We start from the raw sequence: 18,761 nt of genomic DNA on the forward strand, positions 1-18,761 counted from the left end.
TTTCTCAGGCTGTGCCCAATCTACTAATAAGCCCAACAAAGCCATTCGTTTCTATTACAATGTTTTTGATCTCTAGGATTTATTTTTGGTTCTTTCTTAGGATGTATGATTACATTGCCTGTCTTTTCTTGTGTGTTGTGTGCTTTATCCATTGGCAATTTTAGCATATTAATCATGGTTGTTTTAAATTCCTAGTCTGATAATTTCAACATTCTTTCCATATTTAGTTCTGATGCTTGTTATGTCTTTTCAAATTGTGGGTTTTTTTTTTTTAAACTTTTTACCATAACTTGTAATTTTTTTTTCTCGATAGGCAGACATAATGTAGCAGGTAAAAAAAAAATTAGTGTAAATAGACTTATAGTGATATAGTGGCAAGTTATGGAGGAGGGAAAGTGTGCTAAGTACTTTTATTAGGCCTCAGTCTTTTAGTGAGTGAATGGGTCTCAACTGTGAACGTCTCAAATATTTTTCCAGCTTTTCTCTCCCTTTAGCTAGGACAGGATAACTAGAATTGACTGGAGTTGTATATTTTCCTTTCCTGAAGTCATTTGGGTTCTGAAACTACTGTAGCAGGTTAGTTTCTGATTAACTAGTTTCTCCTGAGGGCAGCCTTGTTAAAAGAACAGGCTTCCTGTGTTTTGTGTCTTTTGCCTTCCTCCTGCTGGAGAGAATTCCTCTGTAGTATGTACTGAGCACATAGTCCACCTCCTTCAAGGGAAGCTCACAGAAGCGTAGGAACCTCATTACTGGGTCATCCTGGAAATTTTAAACCTCAGGTTTGCTCACATTGAGCTTGCAGCAACTAGTCAGTTACAGTTTAGGATTTCATGCTCAGGCAGTGGTCCCCAGTCGTTTCTACTTGCGACTCTCTTTTCTGGTAAGTTGTGGCACTCTGTATTTGCTTGTCTGTCCTTCCAGTCTTGGGGACAGTGTTTTGCCCTGTGTCCATATCTCAGTTATGGATAAGTCACAGGTGTCATTATTTTAGCTGCTTAATAATAAATATTAAATGAGTACAGGGGTACCTTGACAAGCAATTAAATAAATATATATTTAATCAATATATATTCCAAAGAAAGGAAGGGCCATATGGATAAATCTCTCAGAGATGACTGTATAGAATTTAAAGGGACTCAAATACACCTATGAAATGTGGATAGAAAAGATACACTGTCTTCCATTTAGAAAGTCAACATGTATTTACCAAGTATTCATTGGTTGTGACTAAAGCGACCAGATAAATCAAAAGACAATGATACTTAATGTGTTAACTACCTTATAATGGAGAATTTAATACAGTAAAAGTTAAGGGAACCAAGAATATGAATGAACTGTGTTACAATTCTTTGTATTACTATATCTCTTGGGTAAGAAAACATTTAAATAATTAAAGTACAACCAACAATGAATGTTTCAAGGATCTATTAGCTCATAAATAAACCACTGGTCATTATAAGTTACCATTCAGTGGATGGTATGAGATGGTATACAGATAAAGTTTCCCACAATATAAGATTTTACATTCTATTTGAAAAATAAAAAATGTAAATCCAAAGATTTACATTTGAATGTGCCAGATATAGGTTTACAATTATACAGTGCCTTAAAACCTTGATGTTTTGACATTTAACTCCATCAAGAAAAATCTTTAAAAGAAAATGGAGAGGAAACATATAGAAAAAGTCATTAAAAAGGAAAGGAGTCTTCTGCCTAGCATTGAGCCCTTAAGTATCCCAGGCAGTTATATTAAAAAATTCCTTAGCATAATGCATTGTGTTGGGGGCATCCACAAGCTTTTTTTCCAGTTTCACATAGGTAAGGATTCATTGTGGTTTAGTCAACTTAGTCAACTATATGTCTTAGATTTGTTCAATAGCCAAAAGGAAAATAAGCTAGTGTAAGAGGCATAGAATACATCCTTCCCATATATTAGTGCAAAATTTTGGAAACTGTCAATCAGGTAAATGCAGACTCTACTACTGTGAGGTTCATGAGATTTCTGGGTGAGCCTACATATCTAACCTGTGGGAGTTCAAGATATCTATCAGAATGATCACAGGCTGGCTAGAGCAAAATGGCTGCAGTTTTTCTTCATGTGGAGTATGTGGATATTTGTAACCTTGTAGTTTAAATATCTAGAGGAACAATTCTAGTTCCTGAAGCTGCCTTTGTCTCCACGTAGGGGTTAACTCCAGATACCTTTTGATAAATTGTAGTCATTTTAACTAGTAGAAGATGGAGATTTTGAAGGGCTGGAGTTCTAATTCTTGCTTCAGGAAAAGGAAGTTTGAAGTCTGTCTCCTCTTGATTTTGATCTCCCCTACATATTTTCCCTTGAAGAAAAGGACAGTTCTAGGTGATCATGGAGATTGGATACCATAGAGTGGAATATATTTTCAATAGAGTTTATGCAATCTTTTTTTCTTTTTTTGTCAGTATTGGGGCTTAAACTCAGGCCCTTGAACTTGCTAGGTAGTACTCTACCACTTGAGACATGCTCCCTAGCTTTTTTTTGGTTGTTTTTAATTATTTTTCAGATAAGGTCTTGCTTTTGCCCAAGGCTGGCCTCAGACAATGATTGTCCTCCCTTTGTCTCCAGTGTATTTGGGATTATAGGCAGGTAACCACACCCAACTTGTTTGTTGAGATGCCTGGGCTAGCATCAAACCATGACCCTCCTTATCTCTGCCTTTCTGAGTAACTGGGATTATAGACGAGAAACATCACACCCAGCTGTAGGTAAAATTCTTAATTCATTCATTTTAGACAACACATAAGGCATTTTAAGGAACTTAATAATTTGTATAGTCTATAGGCCTAGGTATCCTCAAACACCAGTCCCAGAAAAGACTGATCTCTCTCTTAATGCCACAGTATAGTTACTCATCAAATGTTCCTGCTTTAGCTACTAGGTGTTCCCTCCTGTGTTTCTCTTTGTCTGTACCATGTAGATTGCATGTGTTACCTTAATTGTTTGAAATTTAAGGGCTCTGCCAATTCTAATGGGAGGGAGGCCTCATAAATGTGTGACATAGAAAGGACTTTAAGAAAATCCCAAGGAAAATTTTAGTAATTACCACTCTTTGAGAATTAATTGGGAAGCTGGCCCTCATTTCTAATAGCTATCAATAGAATTTGTTTGTCTCTGTAAGAGGAGACAAATCTCCCCTGCTTTTGTTATAGTCTCCTCTCTGAAACCCAACAACAATTATTTCCTTTTTTTACAACTGCATTACTAAAGCTACCAAATTACGTGTGCTTTCAATTGGACAAATAAATACAAGCTATTATAGATTGTAATGGCTGAAATTTCCTGAATTCATTTTTGTAGCTATTTTTATGAAAAAATTATTTTGGTATGTTTCATTTTAGTTTGTGTACATTTTTTTTCAAAAGCACCTTTCTTGAGTATGTCAAAGAGTTTCTATTTTTTTATTGTTGTACTGGGTGGGGGTACATTGTGGCATTTATAAAAGTCCTTATACTATATCAAATAAATCATACTTAAATTCACCCCTTCCACTATTCTTTATCCCCACTCCCTATTCCTGGAATAGTTTAAGCAGGTCTCATTTTTCCATTTACATACATGAGTACATAGTATTTACACTATATTCACCTTCCCATACCCTCTCTCCATCTCCTCCCCCCTCCCACCGGTACCAACCCCTCCAGGCAGGACCTGTTCCACCTTTGTGTTCTCTGATTTTGTAAAAGAAAAAAAAAGTGAAATTTTTGTTTGTTTATGATAGCTATACAGGGAATTTCCTGTGACATTTTCATGTATCTATGTATTATGGCCTGACTTGGTTCATCTCCTCGATTTTTTTTCTTTCTACATTAGTCCCCTTGTTATGGTGGTTTCAACAAGTTTATAAACTCTATATTCATCCTTGTATTTGGACATCACAAAGTTCAAAGTTCTGACCTACATCCACTTCTGCTTCCTGTGTTCTGGTGCTCATAGCTTCTGTACAGAGACTGCTGATTAATATATAGCCCCCCTTCTAGTTGCATCTTTAGGAGATTTGACATTTTTTATTACATGTTAAATGCTTGTATATGCTTACAAAAATATATCACTGATAGTAGTACATGTAGTTCATTCCAAGGCATGCAAAGGTCTGTCCATCTAAAGCCTACAGAGAAAAGGAATTCCTTCATGTAGTTTAGGGTAAAGTTGGGGTGGACTACAATTGAATTGCCTTGAATCTAGTGACCAGATAGAGTAGGCCATACATATTCTTACTGGGTGTGCTATGATTATGGAAAAAATATCAAGAAATTATCCAGGGTAAGGGCTATTTCTGTTTCTTGATAATTCAGTACATCTAAATACACCATAGCCCAGAAAAATGAAATGTGCTTCTGTTCTGGCTTGATGTGGAGCTGGTAGGCCAAGTAACATGTAAGTGGCAATAGTCCCTTGAATGCTGGGTTGCTTCACTGGCTTCTTACGTACTCTGGAAAACAGCCCTGTAAAGTCATAAATGACCTCCTTCTAATCTATACCAACCTAGGAACGATTATTTTCTGTCCTCATTCTCCATATTTCAACAGAATTTGGCATTTCTAACTCTTACAGCTTCTCTTTTATTTTACCCTCTTTCCAGTTATTCCATTAAATGTGCTCTGTTAAAAATTTCTTATAGAGTTATGTTTATGTATTCTGTTTTTTCTTTCTTGCAGTTCTTTTGAAATGAGGAATGAATGTTACTGCAACTCTACTAGTTACCATTAGGTTTGACTGTGAGAAACAAAGACCTAATATGATAGGCACTTAAACAAGACAACCTTACTTTTCTCTCCTATGCAAAAGTAGCTAGGGAGGTAATTTAGAGACAGGGTTTCATGATGTAGCCCAGGCTGATCTCAAACTTCTTAACCTCCTGTCTCAGTCTTCTGAGTGCACATTTCTATTTACTTAGGTATTCTGTAATGTTTTTCAAGAAGTTATGCCATTTCCTTAATACATGTCTTCCATATCTTCAAACACACTATTTTGGTGCAATATTTTAGTCTCATGGTTTTCAGATTACAAAATTATTTCATATGCAATCATTGGTCATTCATATTTGCCTACATTCTTACCAATTCACTTGCTTATCAGTTCTATTTGGATGTGAACTTAGTTTCTTTCTTCCTCAAGTACATTCTTTCATGTCTTCCTTTGGTGAGGGTGTGTTGATAACAAATGTTTCTTTCTCATCTATTTTTTAAATCTACAGATATCTTCATTTCACTTTTGCTCATGAATTAAAGTTTAGAGAGGGATAAAATAATTGATTAACCATTATTTTCTCAGAATCATTTGGAGATACTCCTCTATTGGTGTTTCCAAGGTTGCTGTTGAGAAACTGTTGAATCTGTTAAGCCTCTGTATATTGTTTTTTTCTCCTCTTACTCTGACTACATTGTACTTTGTCTATTTTGAAATTTTATTATCTACCATGTACTAAAGTGTGAGTTTGACCTTTCTTTTATTTACTCTTATTGGTGTTTATTGTGCTTCCTGAATCAAAGATACATGTTTTTAATGGAGTCTGAAAAGTTCAAAGCCATTATTTCCTTGAATGTCAATTCTCTTTAATTTCTGTATTTTATTCTTTGTTAACTCCAAAAAGGTATGTGTGTGTCCTTATCATTCTGTTCTCCAAGTCTTACACTGTTTTTTTTTTTTTATTTCAAAGCTTGCATTTTTTTTTGTTATTGTTTCTTTAGATCTTTTTTAATGAGTTCTCCAATTTTCTCCTTAGGTGTATCTATTCTGTTTAGCTAATCACTGAGTTTTGAAGTTTAAAATTTAAATCATTCATCTGTGAAAATTCTTCTGAGGTCCTTCTCAGATGTGCCTGGTCAAACCTTGAAATTATCTTCTATGCTCTTATTTTTAATTCTCCCCAAAATGTTTAAAGTATAACTTTAGATAATTTGTACCTGATTCTTCTAACATTGGAAAATCTGAAGTTGGTTTTTCTGCTGATTTATCCTTAGGGCATTATTTAATTATCTTTTTGATACATTTCTACTATTTTCTTCCTTTGGCTGATATTAATTTAAGGAGTTACTTTGAAATCTAAATGAATGAAATGTTTCTCTAGATAGAATCTATATTTCTTTCTGCTAGGTATCACTCACAGCCTAGAAGCCTTTAAAAAGTAATTCGGCTTGCAATCTACTAGAATGCAAAGATAACAGTGTTCACATCCCTACTGTGGTGAGGGCAGGCTTGTCATGATGAATTTCCAGGGGAGACTCATTTTTCCCTTCTCTACCAAGGCCTAAGGTAAACTGGTTTCTCTGTGGCTCTCTTTCTCAGTAGATGAATTCTTTTCTGACAACATTTCTATGAAGGAGTTATCTCTCTAAGTAACCTGACTTTCTATCAGTGTTTCAGATTTGACTTATTACCTTGAGCCAGAATGAGGTCTATCCCATCTTCCTTTGTCCTAACCATTAAAACCTGATCATCTAGTTGCCTGTTGGCAGAGATGCCCTTGGGCATTAAGTGACTTTAGAGCTTGCTTATATTCAGTTTCAGCTCTTTTAGACATTTTTTTAAAAATGTAAATTTATCTTATTTTCTTTGTTGTTCATCTAGGTATTTTTTTTCTTTAGAAAAACTAATCCTTTTATATCATTACACTGGGATTACATTGTGGCATTTACAAAAGTTCTCACAATATTTCAAATATATCATAGTAGAATTCACCCCCTCCATCATGTATGTATTTTAAAGTGTATTAATTTTATTTTATACAGAATTTATTGTTTTCTTCAGAATAGTTAATCCATCTTATAGCTGAAAAGTGGACTTGCTGCCAATCATTTCTTTGGAATGTTTTCCATTTAAGGATCACCTATTCCATGTTAATGACAGTGATTCCTGAATCCTTACCTTCAGGCCTAAATTCTTACCTGCTCTCTATTTTCTATAGGCCTTTGGAAATGTGAGTCAGCCACATTCATCAGCAGTTAAAGCTCAAGGTGTCCAAAACAGAATTTTCCTTCTTCCACAAATTAATTTTACTGATTTTCCATTAAATGTTGCTATTTTGTTTTTAAAACATGTCAGTATTAGTCTTAGTTTTTAGCATGTAAGCTTTGAAAATGCTGGAAAAGATTCTTGCACCTTCATATTCTTATCATTGTCTGTCACTGGGTCCTCTCTGCCCTACTACCTGTATTCTACATGATTATTTCTAACCTTACATAAAATATAACACCCTAACCACCTCACTTATGATTTGTTGTAATTGTAACACAGCTAATATTTGTTGATCATCTGCTTTGTGAAAGGTAATATACAAGCTTGCTACAGATTATACAAAAGACAAATATTATTTGGCCTTTTCCTTAAGATTCTTGGTTTTACAAGACAAATAAAAAGAGATTACCTATTGAATTCATATGTATTGTTATTTAATTAAGGATTGGCTAAGTATAATCAATATCCTAAATGTCTGGGTCAGGTAGGAAATGTATGGATGAGGACAATAAAGAGACTAAAATATCTCCTTGGGTTAGAAAATGAGACTAAAGACAGCACAAATGGTCAACCAAAATGTACAGGAGGCACTCAAGAAATTCCAAGACAACAAAAACAGAGAATATGAGAAAACATAGAAACAAATAAATGAAATCATAGAAGCCCTAAATAAACACCAAACTGAAACTATATCAACATAAACAGAGAGATAAATGAATTAAGGGCAAAAATTGACAACATTAAAGAGGAAGTAATCAATGATATGGAAAACCTCAGAAAAAACAATGAAACAGAAATGTAAAACAAAATGGAAGGCCATTCCAGAAGAACAGAACAAACAGAAGACAGAATCTCAGAACTTGGAGATAAAATGGCAATTAAAGGAAAAACTGAAGAACTATTAGTTAAACAACTCAAGACCTGTGAAAAGAAAATGCAAGAACTCACTGACTCCATCAAAAGACCAAACCTGAGAATCATAGGCATTGAAGAAGAAGAAGAGGTGCAAGCAAATGTAATGCATAATATATTTAACAAAATAATAAAAGAAAATTTCCCACATCTAGAGAAAACTATGCCCATTCAGATATAGGAAGCCTCAAGAAAAACGAACAGACCAGACCAAAATAGAACTACTCCACAGCATATTATCATTAAAACAACAAGTACAGAGACTAGAGAAAGAATATTGAAGGCTGTAAGAGAGAAAAAAACAAATAACATACAAAGGTAAACCCATCAAAATCACAGCAGACTTATCAACAGAAACATTAAAAGCAAGAAGAGCATGGAGTGAGGTCTTCCAAGCACTGAATGAAAATAAATTCAATCCTAGGATACTGTACCCAGCAAAATTATCATTCAAAATAGATGGAACAATAAAAGTCTTCCATGATAAGCAGAAACTAAAACAATATATGACCATCAAGCCACCACTACAAAAAATTCTCCAAGGAATTCTGCACACAGAAAATGAAAACAAACAAAACCATGAAAGGGCAGGCAGCACCAAACCACAGGAGAAGAAAAAGCAAGAAAGTAGAGAGTAACATTGATTCAGCTCCACACAATCAAACAATCAACAAAGACAACTACATGACAGGAATCACCACATACCTATCAATACTAACACTGAATGTTAATGGACTAATTCTCCCATCAAAAGACACAGATTGGCAAACTGGATTAAAAAAGAAGATCCAACAATCTGCTGCCTATAGGAGGCCCACCTCATCAACAGAAATAAGCACTGGCTAAAAGTGAAAGGCTGGAAGAAGATTTACCAAGCCAATGGTCCCCCAAAACAGGCAGGGATAGCAATACTTATCTCAGACAAAGTAGACTTCAAACCTACATTGATCAAAAGAGATAAAGAAGGACACTCCATACTAATATAAGGGGAAATACATCAAAAGAAAATAACAATTATCAACCTATAAGCACCCAATGTCAATGCACCCAATTTCATCAAACATACTCTGAAGGACCTAAAAACACATATAAACTCCAACACAGTGATAGTGGGAGACCTTAATACTCCCCTATCACCAACAGATAGGTCATCCCAATAAAAAATCAATAAAGAAATCCTAGAACTAAATCACACCACAGATCATATAGACCTGGCTGATGTCTACAGAATATTTCATCCAACTTCTGCACAATATACATTCTTCTTAGCAACCCATGGAACCTTCTCCAAAATTGATCATATCTTAGGGCATAAAGCAAGCTCAGCAAATATAAGAAAATAGAAATAATTCCATGCATTCTATCTGACCACAGTGCATTAAAACTAGAAATCAACAACAAAAGCAGCAGTAAAAAACATGCAAACAATTGGAATCTGAACAACACATTGCTCAATGACGAATGAGTCATTGATGAAATAAAAGAGAAAATTAAAAGTTTTCTGGAAGTTAATGAAAATGAAAACACGACCTACCAGAACCTATGGGACACAGCAACGGCAGTCCTAAGAGGAAAGTTTATAGCCACTAGTGCATATATTAAAAGGACAGAAAGATCTCAAATCAACGACCTAAACTACAGCTCAGGTGCCTAGAAAAACAAGAACAAGAAAATCCCAAAAGAAGCAGGAGGAAAGAAATAATTAAAATAAGGGTTGAATCAATGAAATAGGAAAAAAAAAATACAAAGAATCAATGAAACAAAAAGCTGGTCCTTTGAAAAAATGAATAAGATTGACAGACCCATGGCAAACCTGACTAAAATGAGGAGAGAAAAAACCCAAACTAGTAAAATCAGAAATGCAAAAGGGGAGATAACAACAAACACTGTGGAAATCCAGGAAATCATCAGAAACTACTTTGAGAGCCTATACTCAAATAAATTTGAAAATCTTGAAGAAATGGACAGATTTCTGGAAACTTATAACCACTCAAAACTGAACTAAGAAGATATTAATCACCTAAATAGATCTATAACACAAGAAGAAATTGAAGCAGCCATGAAGAGCCTCCCAAAAAAGAAAAGTCCAGGACCTGATAGATTCACTGCTGAATTCTATCAGATGTTTAAAGAAGAAGTAATACCAATTCTCCGCAAACTGTTCCATGAAATAGAAAGGGAAGGAACTCATTTTATGAAGCCAATATTACTCTCATCCCAAAACCAGACAAAGACACCTCCAAAAAGGAGAACTACAGGCCAATTTCTTTAACGAACATCAGTGCAAAAGTCCTTAATAAAATAATGGCAAACTGAATCCAACAACACATCAGAAAGATCATATGCCATGACTAAGTTGGCTTCATCCCAGGAATGCAGGGATGGTTTAACATATGCAAATCTATAAATGTAATACAGCACATCAATAGAAGCAATGACAAAAACCACTTGATCATCTCAATAGATGCAGAAAAAGCCTTCGACAAGATCCAACACAACTTCATGATAAAAGCTCTAAGAAAACTAGGAATAGAAGGAATGTACCTCAACATTGTGAAGGCTATATATGACAAACCTACAGCCAACATCATACTTAACAGTGAAAAACTGAAACCATTCCCCCTAAAATCAGGAACAAGAAAAGGGTGCCCACTACCCCTACTCCTATTCAATACAGTACTGGAATTCCTAGCCAGAGCAATTAGGCAAGAAGTAGAAATAAAAGGAATACAAATAGGTAAAAAAAATGGTCAAAATATGCTTACTTACAGACAATATGATCCTATACCTTAAAGACTCAAAAAACTCTACCCAAAAACTCTTGGACAGCATAAACAGCTACAGTAAGGTGGCAGGATACAAAATCAACTTAACAAAAATCATTAGCTTTTCTATACACCAACAATGAACAAACTGAGAAGGAATGTATAGAAACCATAGAAACCATTCCATCTATAATAGCCTCAAAAAAAAAAAATCACATACCTAGTAGTAAATTTAACAAAGGATGTGAATGACCTCTACAAGGAGGACTATAAACCCCAGAAGAAGGAGATCAAGGAAGACTACAGAAGATGGAAAGAACTACTTGCTCATGGAATGGTAGGATCAACATAGTAAAAATGGCTATACTACCGAAAGCAATCTACATGTTTCATGCAATTCCCATCAAATCCCAATGACTTTTTAAATATCAATATAATATTCACAGATTAAAGGAGTAAAATTATATAATGATCTCAATTGATAAAATAAAAACATTTAATAAAAAAGTAAATCCCAATAACTTTCATCACAGAGATTGAAAAATCTACCTTAAAGTTCATTTGGAAACACAAGAGACTGTGAATAGCCAAGGCAGTATTCAGCAAAAAGAGCAATGCTGGAGGTATCACAATGCCTGACTGCAAACTATATTACAAAGCAATAACAATAAAAACAGCATGGTACTGGGACAAAAACAGACATGAAGACCAGTGGAATAGACTAGAGGACCCAGATATGAATCCACACAACTATACCCACCTCCTTTTTGACAAAGGTGCCAAAAATATACGATGGAGAAAAGACAGCCCCTTCAACAAATGTTGCTAAGAAAAGTGATTACCTGTCTGCAAGAAACTGAAACTAGATCCATGTCTATCACCTTGTACTAGTATCAACTCAAAATGGACCAAGGACCTAAATATCAGACCTGAAACTCTGAAGTTACTATAGGAAGGAGCAGGAAACACTCTGGAACTAATAGGTATAGGCAAGGACTTCCTCAATAGAACCCTAGCAGCCCAGCACCTAAGAGAAAGGATGGACAAATGAGACTTCAGAAAATTAAAAAGCTTCTGCACAACAAAAGAAATGGTCTCTAAACTGAAGAGATCACCCACAGAGTGGGAGAAAATATTTACCAGCTATACATCAGACAAGGGACTGATAACCAGAATATACAGGGAACTTAAGAAACTAAACTCTCCTAAAATCAATGAACCAATTAAGAAATGGGCAACTGAATTAAACAGAACTTTCTCAAAAGCAGAAATTCAAATGGCAAAAAAGCATATGAAAAAATGCTCACCATCTCTAGCCATAAAGGAAATACAAATCAAAACCACACTAAGATTCCACCTCACCCCTGTTAGAATAGCCATCATCAAAAACACCACCAACAACAGGTGTTGGTGAGGATGTGGGGAAAAGGAACCCTGGTACACTGCTGGTGGGAATGCCACTCTGGAAAAAAAATTTGGAGACTTCTTAAAAATCTAAACATAGACCTGCATATGATCCAGCAATCCCACTCTTGGGAATATACCCAAAGGAATTCAACACAGGTTACTCCAGAGGCACCTGCACATCCATGTTTATTGCGCCACTATTCACAATAGCCAAGTTATGGAAACAATCAAGATGCCCCACTACTGATGAATGGATCAAGAAAATGTGGTACTTGTACACAATGGAATTTTACTCAGCCATGAAGAAAAATGAAATCTTATCATTTGCAGATAAATGGATGGAACTGGAGAACATCGTTCTGAGTGAGGTCAGCCAGGCTCAAAAGACCAAAAATCATATGTTCTCCCTTATATGTAGACTTTAGATCTAGGGCAAATGCGGCAATGTGGTTGGACTTGGATCACAAGAGAAGGGGAGAGCACATATGGGAGACATAGGAATAGGTAGAAAACCCAAAACATGAAAGCGTTTGATGTCTCCACTCCAGAGGAACTAATACAGAAACCTTAACGTGACAGAGGTTATCATGAGAAGGGGATCAGTAACCAGTGTAAAGATCAGTTAGAGATGAATCAACATGGGTTATAACACATGTGTACACAATAGCAATGCTAGGAATATTTCTGTATAGGTATCCTTAACTCAACTAGCAGTCCTTACTATGCTTGTGTCTTTTCTTCAACAAAATTAGTGATAAAGGCAGAACAGGACCTGCCTGGAACTTGTGGGGGGAGAAGGGGAGCAGTGTGGAGAAATGACCCAAACAATGTATGCACATGTGAATAAATAAATAATAATAATAAAAAAAGACAGCACAAGGAAAGTGGAACTTTGAGCTGGGAGAGAGGGATTCCTGATGACATCATTTTAGAACTACATCTGTCCAAGCTTGAACATAGTCTAGATAAATATAGCAACAAATTTCTCTTCTTCTTTTCTTTTTCTTTAATGTATTCTTGCTAACCTTTTCTCCTTTTAAAATCAAATATTTAATTCCAGCTATCTTGCGTTCCTTGTTAGAGTTCTAGTCGGGATTTAATATCTATAATAAAGAGAATCCCAGTTCTCTTCTCCCTTTTTTTTTTTTGAACTTGCTGTACCCTGAGTGCCCATGTCCTTCCTCTTGTCTTCTATGGTTACTTCAGGTTCCCAAAGAGTCATTGCCCCTTTGAAGCCTGTCTGGACTCTTTTTGTTGTTAGCTTTCTTTCCTCTTACTGCTAGCTTCCTTGTTTGGATAGCTACTAAATTTGTTTTCTACTTTTTAGAAAACAACCACAAAATAAAACCACAGCAGTAATTATTTTCTCTCTCTCTTAATTCCTACCTTTAATGAACTCTTAATATGAGAAAGTAAAATCTTATAATCCTCTTTTTATCCTTCCAGTGATAAGATGATGCTTAATTGATAGTGTTTAATACACGTTTATTAGACTGAACTTTCTGAGAGAGGACTGTTCCCTGGGAAATGAGAAAAAAAGTTGTTCACTTGTCCTACAGTTGCCACCAACTGCAGTGTAGTTTCTGATTCAAACAACTATTTGGAAGACAGTTTGTGATTTTATGGTGGCCAGCAACTTTTTTTTCAAATATACATATTCTTGTGTCATAGGTGTGCTATAAAATATGCTTCAAACAAAACCACCTAATTGTTGGCAAGGAACATGAATCATTAAAAGTTATTGTTTTTACTTGGTTCCAGAAAAAGTTCTATTATTTGATTAATGAATTTACTGACTTCGTTTGAGTCTCTAATTTACCACTAATAATATTAAAATTGAAAAATTTAAAAATCATGGATTATGCATATTGCATTTTCTGTACTCTATAAACCATAAGAAATTCTGTCTTAGGGCTGGAGAAACACGTCTAGATTATTAACAGTTGGACGTTCTATTGAGGATAACACTGCTAATTTACAACTGCAGGAGCAGAAACCTTATTTAACCAGTTCATTTTTTTTTATCTATAGCATGCCCAATACAATTTCTCGATCATAGTAGGTACTTAATAAATATTTGTTGGAAAAATGAGTAGAATAATGTGTTTATGATAAGGTTGCATGTATATACAAGGTGGACTTTGTATATTTCTTCACATTCAGAATAATATTGATATATAGTCATTCAGGTAAATTGACACCCTTATCTCAAAAGATTTATTTGTTCATCAATAAGGTAATGTGTGAATGTAAATATAGAGGAAAGGAAGAGTTAAGAGAACCTAGGAACAGAAGACAGGTATTTTAAAATTACCAAGGGTAGGATTTTATGAGAGGTCCTTATGCATATTAAAGCTTATTGATAAGTAGAATAATGGCCTGAGTGGTCAGAATCTAGCTTCATGTCATTCTGCTACTAACCATCACCTTGGTGTATCTTACATTATCTTTCTGGTCTAATTCCCTGATCAAAACTGAACAAGGTTGAGTTAATTTTGCTAAGATTCCTTCCCACTCTCATGTTGATATTTATTCCACATTTGTTGTTTGTTCTAAATTCCCTGGCCCATAGTCACAGAGTAGATAGTTTTCATGCAAGACTATAAGTCCAGTGTGATCAGACCTTCATATTTTTTTCAAAGAAGTCAGAAATTTGGATCTTTTATAGGATTTCAAACTTTTAAATATTGGCTATAAAGTCAAATAGCTTTAAAGTTCTGTTCGATCCAAACAAAACACAAATGTGAATTGAGTTTGGCTCACGGGGCTGTCAGTTCATGCTTTAAAGATTATTCTTTCACCCTTACCATTTCAATTACTACTTTTCTGGTCAGTAAACAATGGATGCTGCACACTATTTCTCTATTGCCTCCACAAAGGATAGATTGTGCCCAGCAGAACTGGTTTACACAATGTGTAGGTTAGGTGTTATAGGATGAAACTATAACTCCAACATGGGGAAAACTATATTCTTAGTAAAATTTGATTCAGATTTCCAAGGCATGAAAAAAATTTCAGAAAATGTCATATTATTTAGGAGAAGAAATGAGATGTTTGGAAAGTCCTTCAGAAGGATGAGGCCAGTTGTTCAGTGGAAACCTTGACATCCATTCCCATTCTCAATCAGAGAGAGAAGATAAAAACTTAAGGATGAGATCCTGGTTCACACCTAACTCAATTATATTCATTCTAAAAGTTTTATCCCTGGTGAGGTCATCTCAACTTACTTAGAATCTAATTGAATCAGAATGGTGTGGCCAAATAAAAAAAAAAAAAAAACCAGAACACAGGAACATTCGAATCAGTCTTGGGCATGAATCCAATTTTGTCATTAACTGGATGACTTTTAAAGTTGTTAATCTCATGTTTCATATAGCTATTTTACCAAAAAAATAATAATACTTCTGAGGTTCATTAGTGGTATGGGAATAGTACATATACTGATATGGTTTTTATAAAAAAGGTAACTACACTTAAGCTAAACTTAGCACACTTCTTTTTGGGGGCCCTGTTATATGAAATTTTGTGCTCTGCAAAGGAAATAAGCATGAACAAAACATTATCCTGCTCTCCAATATTTAATGCTCTAAGTGGTGACTATGATTCAGGGTACACCACAATGAATATTAACAGACAGAAATCATGTAAGCATGTACAAGAAAGAATTCCATATTGCCTTCTTCATGGACACTTTTGTTATAGTTGGTAGTTGTTTGAGTCTTTGTTATTTCAATAGGAAGAGGTGGTTGAGAGGAGATAGTTTGAAAGAACTTCCAGAAGGAAGTGGCATGAGAAAATGCATATTTACCAGAAAGCATAGACTATATAGTGAAGACACGGATGGAAAATGATGGAGGAGATTAAAAAAAGATTGGAAGGAAAGAGTTTGGAAAAATGGTGGCATTAGCACAAGTAATACACACCCCCCATCACTACATTTCAAGAGATAGCTAAGATTATGTAAAAATGTGGGAAAACTAGAAATTGTGAAATCTACCTGCTATATTTGGACCTTGAATATCTCTCCCCCACAGGCCCATGTGTCATAGACTCCATCCCCATGATGGTGCTATTGGGAGATGATAAAAGTTTGACAGATAGATCCTAGTAGGAGGTCCTTAGGTCACTGGAAGTGTGCCCCCAAGGGGATTGTGGGACCCTGTCCTCTTCCTCTCTCACTTTTTGCCTCCTGGCCATGAGTTGAACAGTTTTCCTTCATTGTGTGCTCCTGCCATGATATGTTGCCTCACCACAAGTCTGAAGCAGTATGGCCAACTGATAATGGAATGGAACCTTGGAAATCCATGAGCCAAAATAAATCTTTTATAAGTTAATTATCTCAGGTATTTTGTTATAGCAATGGAAAGATGATCAACATACCACCTTCTAAAAGTAAACAAGAAATTTTAGGTAAATAGATTTCAAAAAGGGCAGATTAAATAAAGTCTAGAAGAGTGACCCACAACTTCTTATCCTATAAGGAGCATCATGTGATGTATATTTGGGAAAACAGAGATTAAAAGAGACCCTGGCAAAGCATATTGATGGAACTGTAACTCAGAAGAATGGCATGTTGGGTCAACAGTAACAAGAAGTTAAAACCAGAAGGTTAAAAGTTTTCATCCTAGAGAAATGGAGGAAGTCACACCTGTTTTAGCTTCTAGTATTCTACAAAAGCTGGGTAGAATTGAGTTCATTTCTTCTTCTATGAGGAGAAATAAATAAGGATAGATCAATAGGTACATAAAAATTATATTATAATTCAAAAAGATAAGACTACCTTTTCTTGAGTGGCAGAAAAATTTTTTGAAGTATTCTCATTCTTAGTATTAACCTTATTCAATTGGTTGTCATAGATAAGAAAATTGAGCAAGCAGTTGTGAAAAGGGAATATTCTGGAATTAAGAAAAATTTCATAGAAATTTTATAAAATGATTAAGAGGAGGTAGTGAAAAGTTGATTGAACACTGTGAAACTGAATAATGATGTTTGAACATATTCCCCAAGAACATAGGGAGTAATAAAACGAAATATATGAGAGAGAAAAAAAGAGAAAATTTAATGTAGATTTAGGAATAAAAATCTACACATAGTGCTCGCTTTGGCAGCACATATACTAAAATTGGAACGATACAGAGAAGATTAGCATGGCCCCTGTGCAAGGATGACACGCAAATTCGTGAAGCATTCCATATTTAAAAAAAAAATCTACACATAGAATGGAAATTTTGGAGTGACATAACAAAGAATAAATTAAAAAAGTAAAAAATGAAATTATTCTGAACTGAAAATATCTGTCTTCAATTGAGAGGATTTACCAATTATTCAGTTAAATTTAATGGCTGTTTATCAACATCTATATTGAAAAATTTTAAATCAAAGATAAAATAAATTTAGAAACATTAAAACAGTTTAGATAAAAAAAATCAGAAGAGACTTTGTCTTAGTTCTCTAAAATACTAAAGATAATAAAGATAGAGAATTAGCAAAAGTGTTTTGAATTTTCAGATTTTTACTCAAGAATCCTATTTACAGCAAAATTGTCATATATATGTCTGAGAAAGAAAAAATATTTCATATTTGCAGTATCTAGGAGAGTATGACATAGTGTCTCTATATACTTCTTTAAAAAATTTATGAGAGCATGAATTCTGGGAAGGCAATTCGAAAAACAAGACCATTAACTCAAAAATAAGAAATTCATAATTAAAGATAAAAACTTTTGGTATTGAACAATAGAACTATTTGAACACCAGAAATTATTTCTTGGGTAATGAAACATTTTGTATATAAAAAATACAAATTTAGTTCAAATATTCAGCACAGATTATTTTGACAAAAACTATAATTTGATGAGGAAATGGAAGAGTGATAAATAAAATTGTGTTATATCACATACTGTGAGAATAGATACTTTTCATTCTTGATACCAATAACTAGAGAAATTAGGTGCAAATATATTTTTAATGTAGTAGCTAAAACATGAAATAAACCTGTGAAATCACTGTAGAAAAAGAGAAAAGATATCAAAACAAATGTCATGACAATAATTAAATAAAAAGAAGCAATAACTATATATGCTAAAGTGTCAACAATGGTTAGTTTCATGTTTTCTAAGTTTGGAGTAAGTTTACTTGCTTTTTTATATATGCTTGTCTATTTCTTACATACTTTTAATAATAAATAAGCATTAATTGCTTAAAAAAAACACACCACTTATATTTTTGAGTTATGGGAGCAAATGATAGAAAACAAGTAAAAAATTCTTTGTAAACATGGAAGAAATGTTATTGATAATATTATTAAGAAAAATAAAACCAGAATGTTTCTACTTTAGTAAATAAGGATTATGTAGACAGACCAAAATATCCTTGAATGGTAAAAGTAGGGTGAACGTTTATGTTGTTTTCATATTTTTACACAAAATTTTTGCAATTACCTGGAGTTATTTTCAGAAATAACAACAACCAACCCAAATAAGCAAACAATAAATAAATGCCATGGAGAGAGTGGATCGGCTGTGGTTGGGTAGGATTTGAATACCAGGTTAAGGGATTTGTATATATGATTTATTCAACAAGAAACCCCTGAAGCTTTTAAGGAAGAGAAGTAGTGTGAACAGAATTGTATTTTGAGACAATTAAGATAGGAGTATTGTTATTGTTTAGGTTGGATGTGGATAAAAT

At 34.3% G+C, this 18,761-nt stretch overlaps 1 non-coding gene across 1 annotated transcript; it reads left to right on the forward strand.

Annotated features, from left to right (window-relative positions):
• Positions 1–17,167: 17,167 nt before the first annotated feature.
• On the forward strand, positions 17,168–17,274 carry LOC141421974 (U6 spliceosomal RNA). The gene has a single exon (XR_012446643.1). It is a non-coding gene; the product is annotated as a U6 spliceosomal RNA (small nuclear RNA).
• Positions 17,275–18,761: the final 1,487 nt, after the last annotated feature.

Source organism: Castor canadensis, chromosome 3, assembly GCF_047511655.1.
Source record: "Castor canadensis chromosome 3, mCasCan1.hap1v2, whole genome shotgun sequence".
NCBI classification, from domain to species: domain Eukaryota; kingdom Metazoa; phylum Chordata; class Mammalia; order Rodentia; family Castoridae; genus Castor; species Castor canadensis.